The 13,562-nt window shown below is 42.3% G+C and overlaps 1 protein-coding gene across 2 annotated transcripts in view; it reads left to right on the top strand.

The window, feature by feature from the left end:
* ELP3 (elongator acetyltransferase complex subunit 3) overlaps positions 1 to 13,562 on the top strand; it is a 94,190-nt gene that overhangs the window by 37,240 nt on the left and 43,388 nt on the right. The window lies entirely within an intron of this gene.

Below are 13,562 nucleotides of genomic sequence, written 5' to 3'. Positions count from 1 at the left end.
GAAAGTTAACTCAAAATTCCTGCCCCAGACTCTGTTGCTCCTGGATTATTTTCATACAATGCTGAAGGAGGTAGAGGTTGGATGTCATATTGCCTGTGTTTTCATAGAACTACTTGTAATACAGGGTACAGCAAAACCTGAGTCCCTTACTCAGTATCTCATGAAGTTGCAGCTGTAGTTCTGCGTTCTTTACGGGCTTGCCATAAGCAATCCCAAGCATGCATACAGGCTGGGCAGAGAATGGGCTGAGAGCAGCCCTGAGGAGAAGGACTTGGGTGTGCTGGTGGACAAGAAGCTCAGCATGACCCAGCACTGTGTGCTCAGCCCAGCCAGCCAGCCATTCCTTGGGCTGCAGGCAGAGCAGCGCGGCCAGCAGGTCAGGGGAGGGGGCTCTGCCCCTCTGCTCCGCTCTGGTGAGACCCCCCTGCAGCGCTGCGTCCGGCTCTGGGGTCCCCAGCACAGGAGAGACACGGAGCTGCTGGAGCGGGGCCAGAGGAGGCCAGGGAGATGCTCAGGGGCTGGAGCAGCCCTGCTGTGGGGACAGGCTGGGAGAGCTGGGGTGGCTCAGCCTGGGGAGGAGAAGGCTGCGGGGAGACCTTAGAGCACCTGCCAGTGCCTAAAGGGGCCGGCAAGAAAGCTGGGGAGGGGCTTTGGGCAAGGGCAGGTGGCGATGGCACACGGGGGAATGGCTTTACATGAGAGAGGGGAGATGGAGATGAGAGATGAGGCAGAAATTCTTCCCTGTGAGGGCGGCGAGGCGCTGGCCCAGGCTGCCCAGAGCAGCTGTGGGTGCCCCATCCCTGGCAGGGCTCAAGGCCAGGCTGGACGGGGCTGGGGGCAGCCTGCGCTGGGGGGAGGGGGCCCTGCCTGTGGTGGTGGTGGGGGGGGACTGGGTCGTCTTTAAGGTCTCTTCCTACCCAAACCACTCTGTGATTAATGAAATAGTGTTAGGCTGGAAAGAGTCTGTGGTAGAGGAACAACAATACTGACAAACAGATTTAAAGAGCTAAGCTTGGGTAAGACCTGGCAAAGAGGAGACTCTCAGGTTTTTGCAAGATGTAAAACTGAGGAGAGAGGAATTCTTTAAGGCAGAATTACAAGCTTCTATAGTATTTTGTGAGTTTCATTTTGTGCTGCTTATTCATAATAAATGGTAAGGTTTTTCCACTGTCAGACCTGGAGTTGCTCCTCTTTCATTGCAGGAGATTTGGGGAGTCTGTTTAAAAAGTATAGCTTCAAGTGATGCTGAGCTGCCTCCAGTTTCCACAAGCCAGCAGGCTGCCCTGGTTGTTAGGGGAAGGGTCATGCCCTGCTGTGTTTTGTCCACTTACTAATGACAATTTTCACAGAAGTAGAAGAGGCAGAAGGCAATTTTCAGAAAAAGGGGACAAGAATGTGGTGAAAAGGCTGGGATCTGGAGAAGGGGGGATTAAAATATAGCTGGGAAAATAGTTGGGTGTAGAAAAGCAAGAGGAGACAACAGAGCAGAGAAGGAACTGGTTTAGATTGTTTCTGCCAGAGAAGTCTTTTGGCTTTAGCAGCTGGGAAAACTGGTGTCAATGATGGGCCAGCTCTGGGGCACGGCAGGAGGGAATTTGTGCTGGGGAAGGGTGGGAAAAGTGCGAGTAGATGAGAATAAGGTCCAAAGAGAATTTAGAAATTTTTCAGTTTAGAAAAGATCAGAATTTTTTTGCTGAAGGGCTGGAATTGGCAGGAAGGCTGGTTGGAGGACCAGAAAAGAGAAATGCTAAGCGGGGGCATAAGAAAACCAGGTGATAGTTTAGGAATGGGAATTCAAGAATACAGAGAGAGGGTGATGGGGTGAAGACCAACTCAAGTGGCAGCCCTGTTAATGAGTTCAGAAATTTGAAGCAGGACTCGCAGATCAAATTAAGATTTGATGCCAGGGAACATACAAATGAGGAGCTGGAGGATGAGTAATCAGTGTGGAGGATGAAGCCCTCAAGAAGTAATGTGAATGCTGCGGAGTGAGGAAGAAAAATGGGAGCTGGGGAGGCGGACTGGTGGGGAAGAGGTGGTAGGATCACATCGGTGTGGAGAAGAATTAAACCTATGTTGTTTTAGAGAGAAGAAAGTATGGGAAAGGATTGAAGAAGGAATCAAAAATGCCTGTGTTAGAGAGGTGCGTGGGGTCCCCACTGTGATCTGAGACCAGACAGCACGCACACAAAGACACGTGAAAGAGGCAGCTGCAGCGCTGATGCCCAGCAAAGTGATCACTGTGTGTCTGAGAAAGTGGAGCTGCAGGGAGTGAGTGGAGAGGTTGTGGATCACTGTGACATGTTTCAGGATGGAGTGGTAAACAAGAGACTGCTATCCTCTTCTTCTTACCTTCTCTGCCTTTCTCATCTTATCTGAAATGCTTTATCATTTTCTATTTAAGACAAAGGATCTTTTAAAAATAGAGAAAAGGATGTTAAGACAACCCTCCTTTTCTTTTGTTTTGGTTTTCCCTTCCCCAGAGCCCTGCACTGGTGAACATTATGGAAGTGTTCAGCAGACAGTAATTCCTTCTTTCCCAGGCATTCAGCTAGATAGTACCTTCTCTATTTCCTACCTTAAAATGTTATGTCATGGTTTTGGGTTAATATTTTATATCATGGTTTTGAGTTATTAAAGCAACTTATTTATATGTTGCACTGTATAAATGTTAGTCCATGCTGGTAAATATTTAGACACTTCTACTACATAAAAATAATGTGAGAGTGAGGAAAGGAACCAAGTGGAGAGCATCTGTTGTGTTCTTGCAAGCTGTTCGTGAGCAGCAGTAGTGCTCTTTTATGCAGTATTTTCTTAACAAGTGTAATCATCTTGGAGGATACCTTTGACTTTTTGGGACAAAACCACCTGCGGCTTATCAAGGATCCTTATAGATATTATTTTTTTTGCAGTAGTTCTAAATAAGTTTGGCAAAAATAACTATTTGCTGCAATACTAACCTCCTTCCTAGCCACGCGCTTTTCAGACAAGGGAAAGGTAGGACAAAAACAAACCAAGTTGACTTCAGAAGGAGGTCTAAGCATCTTGCCTTCATTACCAGCTGATATATTAAATACAGGGGCTTCTCCTGGGAAGATAATAACTTGCTGATTGTGCTGACTGTGTACTAAAAATACTGGGTGCTTCTTCAAATTGAACAGGTAATTATGGTTTCAAGAGTAACATTGCTTCTGTCCCTTATGACCTATTGATTTCAAAGTGTTTCCTGCTCCCTCTGTCCAGCAGCTAGGATGCCCATCACTTACTCTTTTGCAAGCATATCTAGGTTTCCAAAGTCGTGTGTGTGCGTATAGCAACTGTTTTCCTGGAGAGTTTATTAGTAATTATTCAAAACATTATTTATTGATAGTGTTACCGAAATCTCGGAATGAAGAACTTATCGACACCAATGTGATGTAGATAAGCAGACACTTCTTTATTGACGGCTGGGTGCGTGAGTGAGTCCTCTCACGATCAACGCACACCAAGCTTCAAAATCAGATACCATATATAAAACTTATTCATACATATTCATTAAGTATTCATACATAATCATAATATTTCCCATAAATCATTAACATATTCTCCTCCCATATCCGATTCTGCGCAGTAGAGCTTAGAATGGTCTAGAAATGGGTCTGGGGTACGATTTGGGTAGGTGGTATATGAGTCAGTGGTCGCGATCTCCCCCTGCCGGAATTACCTTTTACTAAAGTTCACGGTTTCTTGGCAGGTAACTACAAGTTGTTCCAGTCGACTCTCCCCAGTTCCCATTAATCCTACATTCTGACATCTCAATATACTTTCTATATACAGAAGACCAGTTAGATACAAAGAAACCTTTCAAACCCTAAATTATTACTTAAGTTTCAACAATGATTCCAACCCATTCTTCTGGCCTTAGTACAAAATGTACAAAGGGTTTCACAACTGCTTTTACTAAATAATCATAACTTTCTTCAAAATATATTTTTATCCTCCTATATTTCTATTCTATAAAATAACTCTATAAAATAAGATAATCAAACAAATAAAATCAATTGATCTCAACTTTTTAACAAATCAACAACAATAGGAGTGAGTATATTAGATGTGTCTTGCATTATATGTATATATTCTTTGGCTTTTTGCCTGCCGCCTTCGTGAAGATTATTACAATTATTTTTAAGAGTTATACTAGTCCTGTGTCCCAGTTATGTTGTGCTTCTCCACTCCTTCCCCCATCACGCCTCTTTTCTTCCCTTATTATTGATTCTTTTTATAGCCTCAGAGGATTTCCTTTCTACTTCAGGTCTTTCAGCCCTGTTCCACATATGGGAAAACACTGCAGGGAGGGAGTATGCTCTGCTTCCTCCCACCACCCATGTGGTTGTGCCAGGAGTGTCAGGTAGTGTACATCTACATACACACACATACTCTGCTACTTACTGTTGGCAAATGCAAGCATCACAGATAAGACCGATTCGCAGTGCCTCACGTAGCAGGTGGTCGGAGAAAATAATTAGAATAATAGCTAGAATAAATCAAGGACTCAGCGGGAATAATGGAATTGTTACCAGAGCAGACACCTCATTCTGTGGAATGCGATAAACACTCAGCTTTGCTGTTGTAGCACGAGAGAGATGAGGTGACTCTAGGGGTAAATGGTTGGGAGGATTCATGAATCACATTTGCTAACAGGGCTACCAAGCAGAACTTAGGGTTTAAGCAAAAACTTTAGGAGGCTAAAGGATTCCCAGGATGCTGTTACTAATTCCTCAGTTTCTGCAGAGCCACTGAGTGGCAACAGTATAATCAACAAACTTCATCTGCTCTAGAATAAAGATCACTAAGCTAGTAACATGTTTATGAATGGTGAAGATGATGTATTTGCCTGCCTTTTATTTTTGTGGTCTTTGCCTAAATATGATTTTACTGTTGCTGTTCCTCTTGGCCCTCCAGGAGGGGATGGCTGTAAGCCCACCTCAAGCAACTTGAAAGACAGATAAATTCATCTGGAGAGCAGAAAAAAAAGGAAAGGAAATGGGGAGGAGAGCCAGAAGATGAGAAATGTCAAGTGTGGGAAGTGTCAGGGGAAGTGTCATAGCAAGTTGCTGGCAGAACCCTCCAGCTCTGGGGGCATGTGGGAGCTGGTGGATGCTTCCCAGAACACCAGATAGGCCTTCAGGTGCTGAGAAACTCCTTTTCCTGAGGAGACCTGTGAGGTCCTGTGGTTTCCCTCTGTCCATCTAAACTCTCGTATAAATAAAATGATGGGGGTGGAAGCATAGGCAGGACCATTTAACGGCCAGTACTGGAGGCAAGTATCAGACTGAGGAGATTTTCCTGTTCAATTCAGCAGAGTCATTCTTGTGTTCTTTAAATAAAATGCAATCACTGAATGGTCTTAGTCTGGTGAAAATTCCTTTTCTTGTAGTCATGTGTCAAGCTGTTTTGGTTGTTGTTGTGGCTTTTGGGTTTTTTTCCTGAAGGAATTGCAAAACAAGCATTTCCCAGAAATAGACTAATTTTAATCAAATGCCTGATGCATCTATGATCCAAGTGTAAGTTATGCGGAGGGCTACAGCCCTCTTGGGTGTGTTGAACACAAGAGAGGAAAATAATGGTCAAGTAATGCAGGGGATAATGTGAGTGTCCTTTCCTTTTGCAGTGTTATTTGATGTTGTAAAACTTCCAACTACTGTTGTATCATCGTTAGCTGTAAGTAAGGAGATAGTTTTCCTGAGGGCTCTCATTTTTATCAAGGAGATGAAATTCATAATGAAACTAATATATTGCACCTCTATCAGGAGCTTTTAATAACTGTAATAAAAGACAGTTAAACTGCTGATCTACATTGATTTTTCACTCCCTTGGGAAGACAGTTATCTGTGTTTTTAAATATAGCTCAGAAGTGTTTAGTGGGGTAAACAATTTTCCTTTCAACTCCTACTGAACATCTCATTGAAACACTATTATTTGCAGGTAGCCAGCATTACCTCTGAAAATTTGTCTTGTTTTTTTCACGGGCACATTTACAGAAATGGATTAGACGGTATTTAATGATCTGTCCTTCAGTTACCAGAGCTTTTCTTGGAGTCTTAGTAAATGTTAGCGCTAAAAAGCTCTTCATTTTGGAAACAATTATAGTTTCATGAACTATGACCACCACCGTGGTAGTTTTTATGTTAATGAGAATTGTGGTAGTAAGGAACAGGCTATTTTTAGAAACTATTTTAGCAGATAATTGCGCTCATATTTCTGTGGTTAAAATATCTAGATAAAGCCTCAGTGTTGCCCATTTCTGCAGATGGTTGGATTGTGTGCACAAAGCTTCTCTCCCTCTCCAGTGTCTGTGTGGAAGTAACTTTTATTTGCTCACTCTGTTCGCTGCAGCTCTGGGTACGTTTCCTGTAAAGAGGGTGAGACTTCTTGCAGGATATGTGTGACATAGGAAAGAAATAGAAGGTAAAGCTGCAGCCCTCGGTGTAACAATGTGCAGGAGCAGAATAGCTGAATCAGTTGAGTAGCACAGGTAAAACTGGTGCCTTGTCTCCTGCGTCATTTGGGGATCCACGCACGGTGTGGATAGGGTGTCACAATTTAAACCAGAAAATTCAAAGGACGAGGGTTTCGGTAGCAACATGGTCTCTGCAACGTTGCATTGTACTGTGTAGAAACTGTACATACTGCTGTACCATTAGTAGTAACGTGATAAACTGCAAGGCTGTGTGGAAAAATGCATTTATTGCAGGTCATGCATTGCTTCCTTTGTCTTTCTGAATTAGTATTTTGTCCACACGCACGTTCTCCTGCAGCATGCCAGCTGTAAAAGTTATGACAATAACAATGACTACCTGGCAAATAGCCTCCCATTCAGAAAAAGCTTCTGCTGAATGTAAAGGTACAGTTAAGACCCTTTTTCTACCTGAAGTAAAAGATTGTTTCTGCACTTAATAGTCCCCAGACCGCTGTGGGCTGCATAGGCTCATACAGTCGCTCTGGCTCTTCAAGCGGTGGTTTTTCACACCAGCATTCAGAAGTTGTTTGCTGGGGCTCTTTCACTGAGGCCCCTTGCTGCTGAAGTCAATAACAAGCATATGGCTGGGAACATACAGCCAAATGGAAAGGAGCACAGGAATAAAGGGATGTGTCTTGGATTGAGAGTGCAAATTTGCCAAGCATTTAGGCAGAGAGAGCATCATTCAGTAAAATATGTATTTTAGCACAAAGCAGCGGCAGCAGCTGAATGCTTGTCGTCAGAGTGGATAAACTATGATGTCCAAATTACATTCTTGAGGACATAGTTGTTCGTTTTGTGTGGGTAGGGGTTTTGCTTTTTTTTAAAAAAAAAAAAGCATACTGGAAAAGCATAATGGGTTTGCTGTGATAATAAATGAGAGAAGGTTTTGCAGGGCTGAGTGGGATGGGAGAGAGCACATGGTTGTATTAATGCTCCTTATGGAAAGGAGAGGTCTGATGAAGGAGGATTAGATTATCAAAAACATTATAGAGTTGCTGGTCTCAATGTCTTCTAGGGTAGAACATATGCTTTACACGGATTTGTGGTGCAAAAATTGTGTACTTAAGACAATGAAAAATGCTATATTTCCTGTACTTGGCCCTAGGGGAAAGCTGACCCTTCCAGAAACATTAAGACCAGAGTTCTGTGCTTGGTGAAAGTGAAGGTGAAACTTCACAGCAAATTAATTGAGGTATTCTCATGGGTTTCTCCAAAACTGCGTAATAAATGGAGACTCACTTGGAGCACCTGCAAGACTAAGCAGATGGGACTGCTCGGTGCAGTGAGCACAATCTGGAGAGATTTGTCTTGGTGTTCAGATAGATACTCTGTTCAGGAGTCAAAACCACGCTCCCAAGGTCATGCTGCTGATGCCCAAGGCCTCTTCCAAATGTTGAATGTGTCATTATTGAGTTGTATTATAGCAGTGTCAGGGACGGTTACAGACTGGGATCTTGTTGCGGTACGTTCTGTGCAAACTCGGAGAGAGTAGCTATCGGACAGAGTGTTAGACAGGAGGCAACCTGTAGATACCGAGAGTCCAGGGGTAAAAAGACGATGGGATGGGATGAGAGACAGGCATGTTCCCTCCTTGTCTGGCAGCAGCAGTTTCCTATACTGTGTAGAGAATTAGGGTATTTATGATGCTGAGGTGCTTAGTCTTGGTAAATAACTCGCTGAAGACATTTCACATCTGTGAACTAAATGCCCCTGTCAGTTACTTTGTCTGTACTGTAATGGTTGCTTTGTACGCCAAGAGTGGTTTGTTCCTGGGTTTAATGGGATAATGTGTTCTTACTGAAGCTGAAGATTGTGAGGATTCGCTTGTGTTAAGGCACTTCTGGAAAAGTTCCCTTTGGCTAGTGGATTTGGGGGTTTTGAGGCTGTTGAGGAATCCCGGGAGGAGGCTTTAATAGCTTCCTGCATCTTGAGGAGTGAGTTACAAGGTCCTTTATGCTCTTCACACTGGATATTAGCAGGCAAATCCACTTTGGGCATTCAAAGTCTACATACGAGTCATTATAGAATATCCTAAAGTAAGCATATAGATCAGTCTGTAAGTAGCAACCAAAACCACTTTGTTGTTGTTGTTAATTTGCACCATTGTAATAGTTCAGTAAGACCTATCAGGGTCTGCAGTGATGTGCTGCTGATAAAATTCTCTAGTATTTTGAGCATCGTCCTTAAGGAATTTAAAGACTAGCAAAATTAGTATGTGAAATTTAATATGAAACATTTTTTTCTGTTTCACCTACCATTTTTCAGGAAAGTTAGAACAATTAACTGGAAAATGGTCTTTCCTCCCTTGATTGTGGAATGCTTTAAAGGTGCTTTCAGGAGAGATGGAAGTTTGGATCATCTGCTTTAGCAACTTTTTGCCCCGTGGTCACATCTGTAGGAGATTTTGTCATGAGTGCAGACATTAAGCAGAAGTGACTTGATGTATCTCTGCTTTACAGTCACCTTTGAATCAATTCTACAGAGATTCATGACACCATATACAAAGTAACATCCATTTCAGACGAGCCCAATTAAAAATGTTGCCATATTCTATGGAGTTTGCATCAGACATCACTGATATAGCAACAGGATTTACTAATTGCATTGTCAAGTCACTCCTCCAAAGAATACTTGAATGGACAGAAAATGTTGCTCTTTGAGGGTAGGTAACACCTGATGGACCTCAGCAGCGGTGGTAACGTCAGCCTACATCTTTACGTAAAACCAAGGCAGCTTTGGGAATTCCCCAGGTTATATTAGACAAATGCCTCAATTGTATTTTAATTCTGTGTTTTTTAAATAAGTGCCAGGTGAAGGTGTCTTGGAAAGCAGGTGTGCATGCAGTCAGGAGAACAAGGAGCTTGCAGCAGGTGAAATGCTAGCAGGTTTGCTTCCCTTTGGTAAGCGGGCTGATCTCCCTAACCAGCGCTGAATGGTCTGCACTGCATTCGTGTTCATGTGTGCTCTGCTGATTTTGCACGCGGTGTGTATATATGATCACAGTATGTAACATATATGCACTCATTAACGTGCATGCCAGGAAATATTATCTTCCACCGTTCCCACTGAGTGCTAAACCTGATCTAAAACCATCTCATTTATCGTGAGTCAGAGTTTGCAGCCGGGTGGTATTCAGAGCAGTTAACAAGTGGGATCTTCCTATGTCCTGGTAACTTAATAGGAAGTGTAAGGTCGTGTAATTGAAAGATATGGATGTTAAGTGACTTTAAAATGACCACTTCTCAGCTTGCTGTTGGCACTGCATTTCCCTGCTTCCCAGGTGACAACTGCAGCGTGACGACGTGTGTGTTCCCTGGCTGCTCCAAAGGCAGTTACAAAAGCACAATTCAGCTGTACTTCGGTCAGTAGGCCATTGTCGGCATCGGTGAATGCAGATCCTATCATTACATTTTAATTAGACTAGCATTTACAAGAAAGAGGGGGAAAATGCAAATTTAGAGTTAAAAGGAGCCACGTTTTTGAGCCACAAGCTTCTGTTAATGCATATAATTAAACTACTAAGTGATTGTTCGTTCCCTGTAGAGTTGGAAGTGTCATTCAATGCAGTAGTTTTCAAGTGCTACCAGTATTCAGTTCTAAATAATACAGCTGATGGAGATAAGGAATGCTGTAATATGGAGAGTTAAGATAACGCTCATCTTAATGTAGTCAGACGTGAATTTAATCATCTGTTTAATACAGGGGCTATGGTAAAGGAACCGTTTCAAGAATCAGGTTGTGTGGCACCTGATTTCTAGTGGATGGTCATTAAAAAATAGGTTTTGGTGACCTTTATTTTTAACAAATCCTGACGTTTATAAATTGCTTTAAAAAATTGCTGTGCTTGTCCTATAACTGATAATCTCCCCAAACAGTTGAACATCTTGAGGGCAAGAAGATTAAAGATGGCAACCGTATCTTTGGTCTGTAAAATGTTGAAGTGGAACCCCACAAAATATTATTTTTCTCTTTTTGGAGAACTGCAGCTTTTGGGTGTCTTCAAAACATGTTTCTCATTTGTTCTGTACTTAAAGTGGTCAGTAGAATCAGATTAAAACTGCAAGGTATAATCTTTTAATATTGACCGAGTGGTGCTTTACCAAACTTGAAAATGGGACTGAACTGCCGTATGGTCTCGTTATAATCCCAAATCATTTGACCTTTCTGTTGCAACTCGGAACAGATACATGGGTGACTAACGGGTTTTCTATTTAAAAAGGTTATTGCAAACACACATGAAAGTGAAATATTTGAGTTCAGGACTTTGTCTCCTGATTCCATCTCCTCTTATAATTCTGAATTAATTTATTTTTTTCCAGTTCACATAGTGTTACATTTTGGGTTTCAACTAATGTCCATTTTCTTGGAGAGCAATTACCGTGTCATGCAATTGTTAAGACTCAAAAATGGGAGCTGGACATAAAGATTCCATCGTGCACTTTGAGACGTCTGCCTTGATGGAAAAATCAGTGGCTTCTTGGCATCTAAATGACTAATTTCTCATGCATTGGACCCTGATTATTCATAGTGGCAGTGAGTATATGAGGCGGTGGAAGAATGGATCCTATAGATGCCATTAGCTTTAATAACAGGGAACTTCTACAACAAAGGCATATGCTACTAAAATCAATTACTGTTCTCATAAAACACGTTAGTGGCTAACTTGTATAACCTTGTAGACTGAATGTGTGTTGATGAGATCTTCTTATTAAGATTCATCGTTGGTAATTCACAGAGCAGCTGTTCCTACAAGTAAAGTATGTTTAGTGGAGCTCAGGTGAAGCAAAAAAAAAAGTGTCAATTCCAGGATTCTTTGGTTACTCATTTTATTATTTACTGTGGAGAAAATACTCAACTTTTCACTAATACCGCATAAATTGGGCAAGGTTGTGAGAGAGGTTGGTTTAGGGTATGAAAAGGTCCATGTTTATGAATCTCCAGATCATTTAAGTTTCAGCTGAATTCACACCTGAATTGACTTTTTTTATTAGTACAATTAAACTATTACAATGATCTTTCACATCCTGGCCATTCTCTACGCACAAATTTAAAGTTTTACTCTAGCATCCATCTTCATTATATGAGACATGTTGAATGCTAGCTGGCTCGCAATCGTCACCTAGAGGGGGGAAAACCTCAGGTTCAAAGAAAACCGGTGTAGTAGCTTTGAAGTTGTATGTGCTTCTATTTGGAATATTCATGCACACAAGAGCACTGTGCTGCATCCTCAAATGATTCAAAAAGACTGGAAATGCGTAAGGATCCTGCCTCTGTAGGTCATCTTTAACCTCTAACTTCACCGTGCATAAGCAGACTTGCGTTTAAGCCCTGATCGAGTGCTTGCTAGAGCTGATGGAGAGCCTCCTGTTGACTCCAGTGGTGCTATGGATGGTGGTCTCCGGAACAAATGTTGGTTTAGGGATTGAATTTGTTTTGGCAGTAAACTGCTATGTACGTTTTTATCAGTCGTAGACACCTTTTTAAGGTGTCTAATTAAAACGAGAAAAGGCTACAACTCCTACTAAAGCTTGGCATGTGTTAGCATTTTATACTTCCTTTGTTCCATGAGAGACTTAATCAGAACTGTTCGTAAATGGAAAAGGTTAAGCCTTTAAATATTGGGATTTACAGAAACTATTTAAAGTTTACTGCTAGAAAAAAGGGGTTTGAAAGAAAAGGAGACACTGCTTTGTTATATTGTTTGAAATAACTAAACTTGAGTAATATTTGGAGAAATAGTTTAAGTAGTAAATAGGAAAATACATTTATTTTTTTAAATGCCAGTGTCACTGAAATATGAAGTAGCCTTATCAGCTACCTTAATATAGTAACGCAAATTGTGCAGTGTGTATGAAGTGGTAAAATTCACAGTGTGATTAGAACCTTAACTTTTGACCTTGCTTTTGACTGCTGGATGTTTTTAACCTTAGTGCTGTGTTGATGCCTTTGCCTTTAATCTGCAATGTAAATCAGTGGATGTTTAAATAATTCTGACTGGTGAATCATACATGCTTTTGCATTCAGTTCAGTATTGTTGCAAATATTAATACAAAACCTTACTGGAAGCCTTTTTTCCTTGCTGGAGTGATTTATTTACCTTCCTGTAGCTCATTGGGGAAGCATCATTGCTTCCTTACCTTAACATCTTTCTCTTCTTCACTGCCACTTGGCCATAGAGTTCCTCTCGCCAGAATAATTGCCTCGTACACAATTTTCTTATTCCTCCTTTCACAGTTGCTTTGTTTTACATTAGAGCACTCCTAACCACCCACAGAAGATGGAAGTCTGTCTTTGTGGGTTGTTCCAGGACAACAGGGTTCTGGATTATTTTTCTGACCCTATGCTACCTCATATACTGTGTGATTTTGGATTACACACCTGCTTGAGCTGGCTGGTTTGAAAACTAGTGTATTTTTATTTTTTTTTTAATTTCCCCACACACACACCTTCTTACATCTGAAGCATCATTAGAAGCGATAAGAGTAATCAGCCAAGGGCAGAGCACATCTGCCTTCACTGTCAGCCAACAGCAACAGAATTGACCTCTAAAGTCAAACTGAACCCTTGGAGCAGAGGGGAGCGCACATGCTTCCAGAAGATGCATTAAGCAGACATAAAGGTTCCCTGCTGTCACATGGGGGCAGATACTCTTCCTGACCTTACTTGCTTACTGAGAGTTGGACTTGATGATTTTTGTGGGTGCCTTCCAACTTGACATCTTCTCTGATTCATCAGTGGTGCTCAATAAACTTAGAGGGGAGATGTCGATTAGATACGAGGAAGAAATTCTTCCCTGTGAGGGCGGCGAGGCACTGGCCCAGGCTGCCCAGAGCAGCTGTGGGTGCCCCATCCCTGGCAGTGCTCAAGACCAGGCTGGACGGGGCTGGGGGCAGCCTGGGCTGGGGGGAGGGGTCCCTGCCCATGGCAGGGGGGGTGGGACGGGGTCGTCTGTAAGGTCCCACACAACCCAAACCATTCCATGAGTCTCACAGACCATTCCATAACCCAGCCCAACACTGAAACAAAAGAAAAGCACCCTCCCCAAAACGCCTGTTGAGTT

Source organism: Falco peregrinus, chromosome 7 (genome assembly GCF_023634155.1).
Source record: "Falco peregrinus isolate bFalPer1 chromosome 7, bFalPer1.pri, whole genome shotgun sequence".
In the NCBI taxonomy this organism is placed as follows: Eukaryota; Metazoa; Chordata; class Aves; order Falconiformes; family Falconidae; genus Falco; species Falco peregrinus.
Note: the sequence above shows the minus strand (reverse complement) of the source record. Positions and strands in the feature narration are given on the sequence as shown.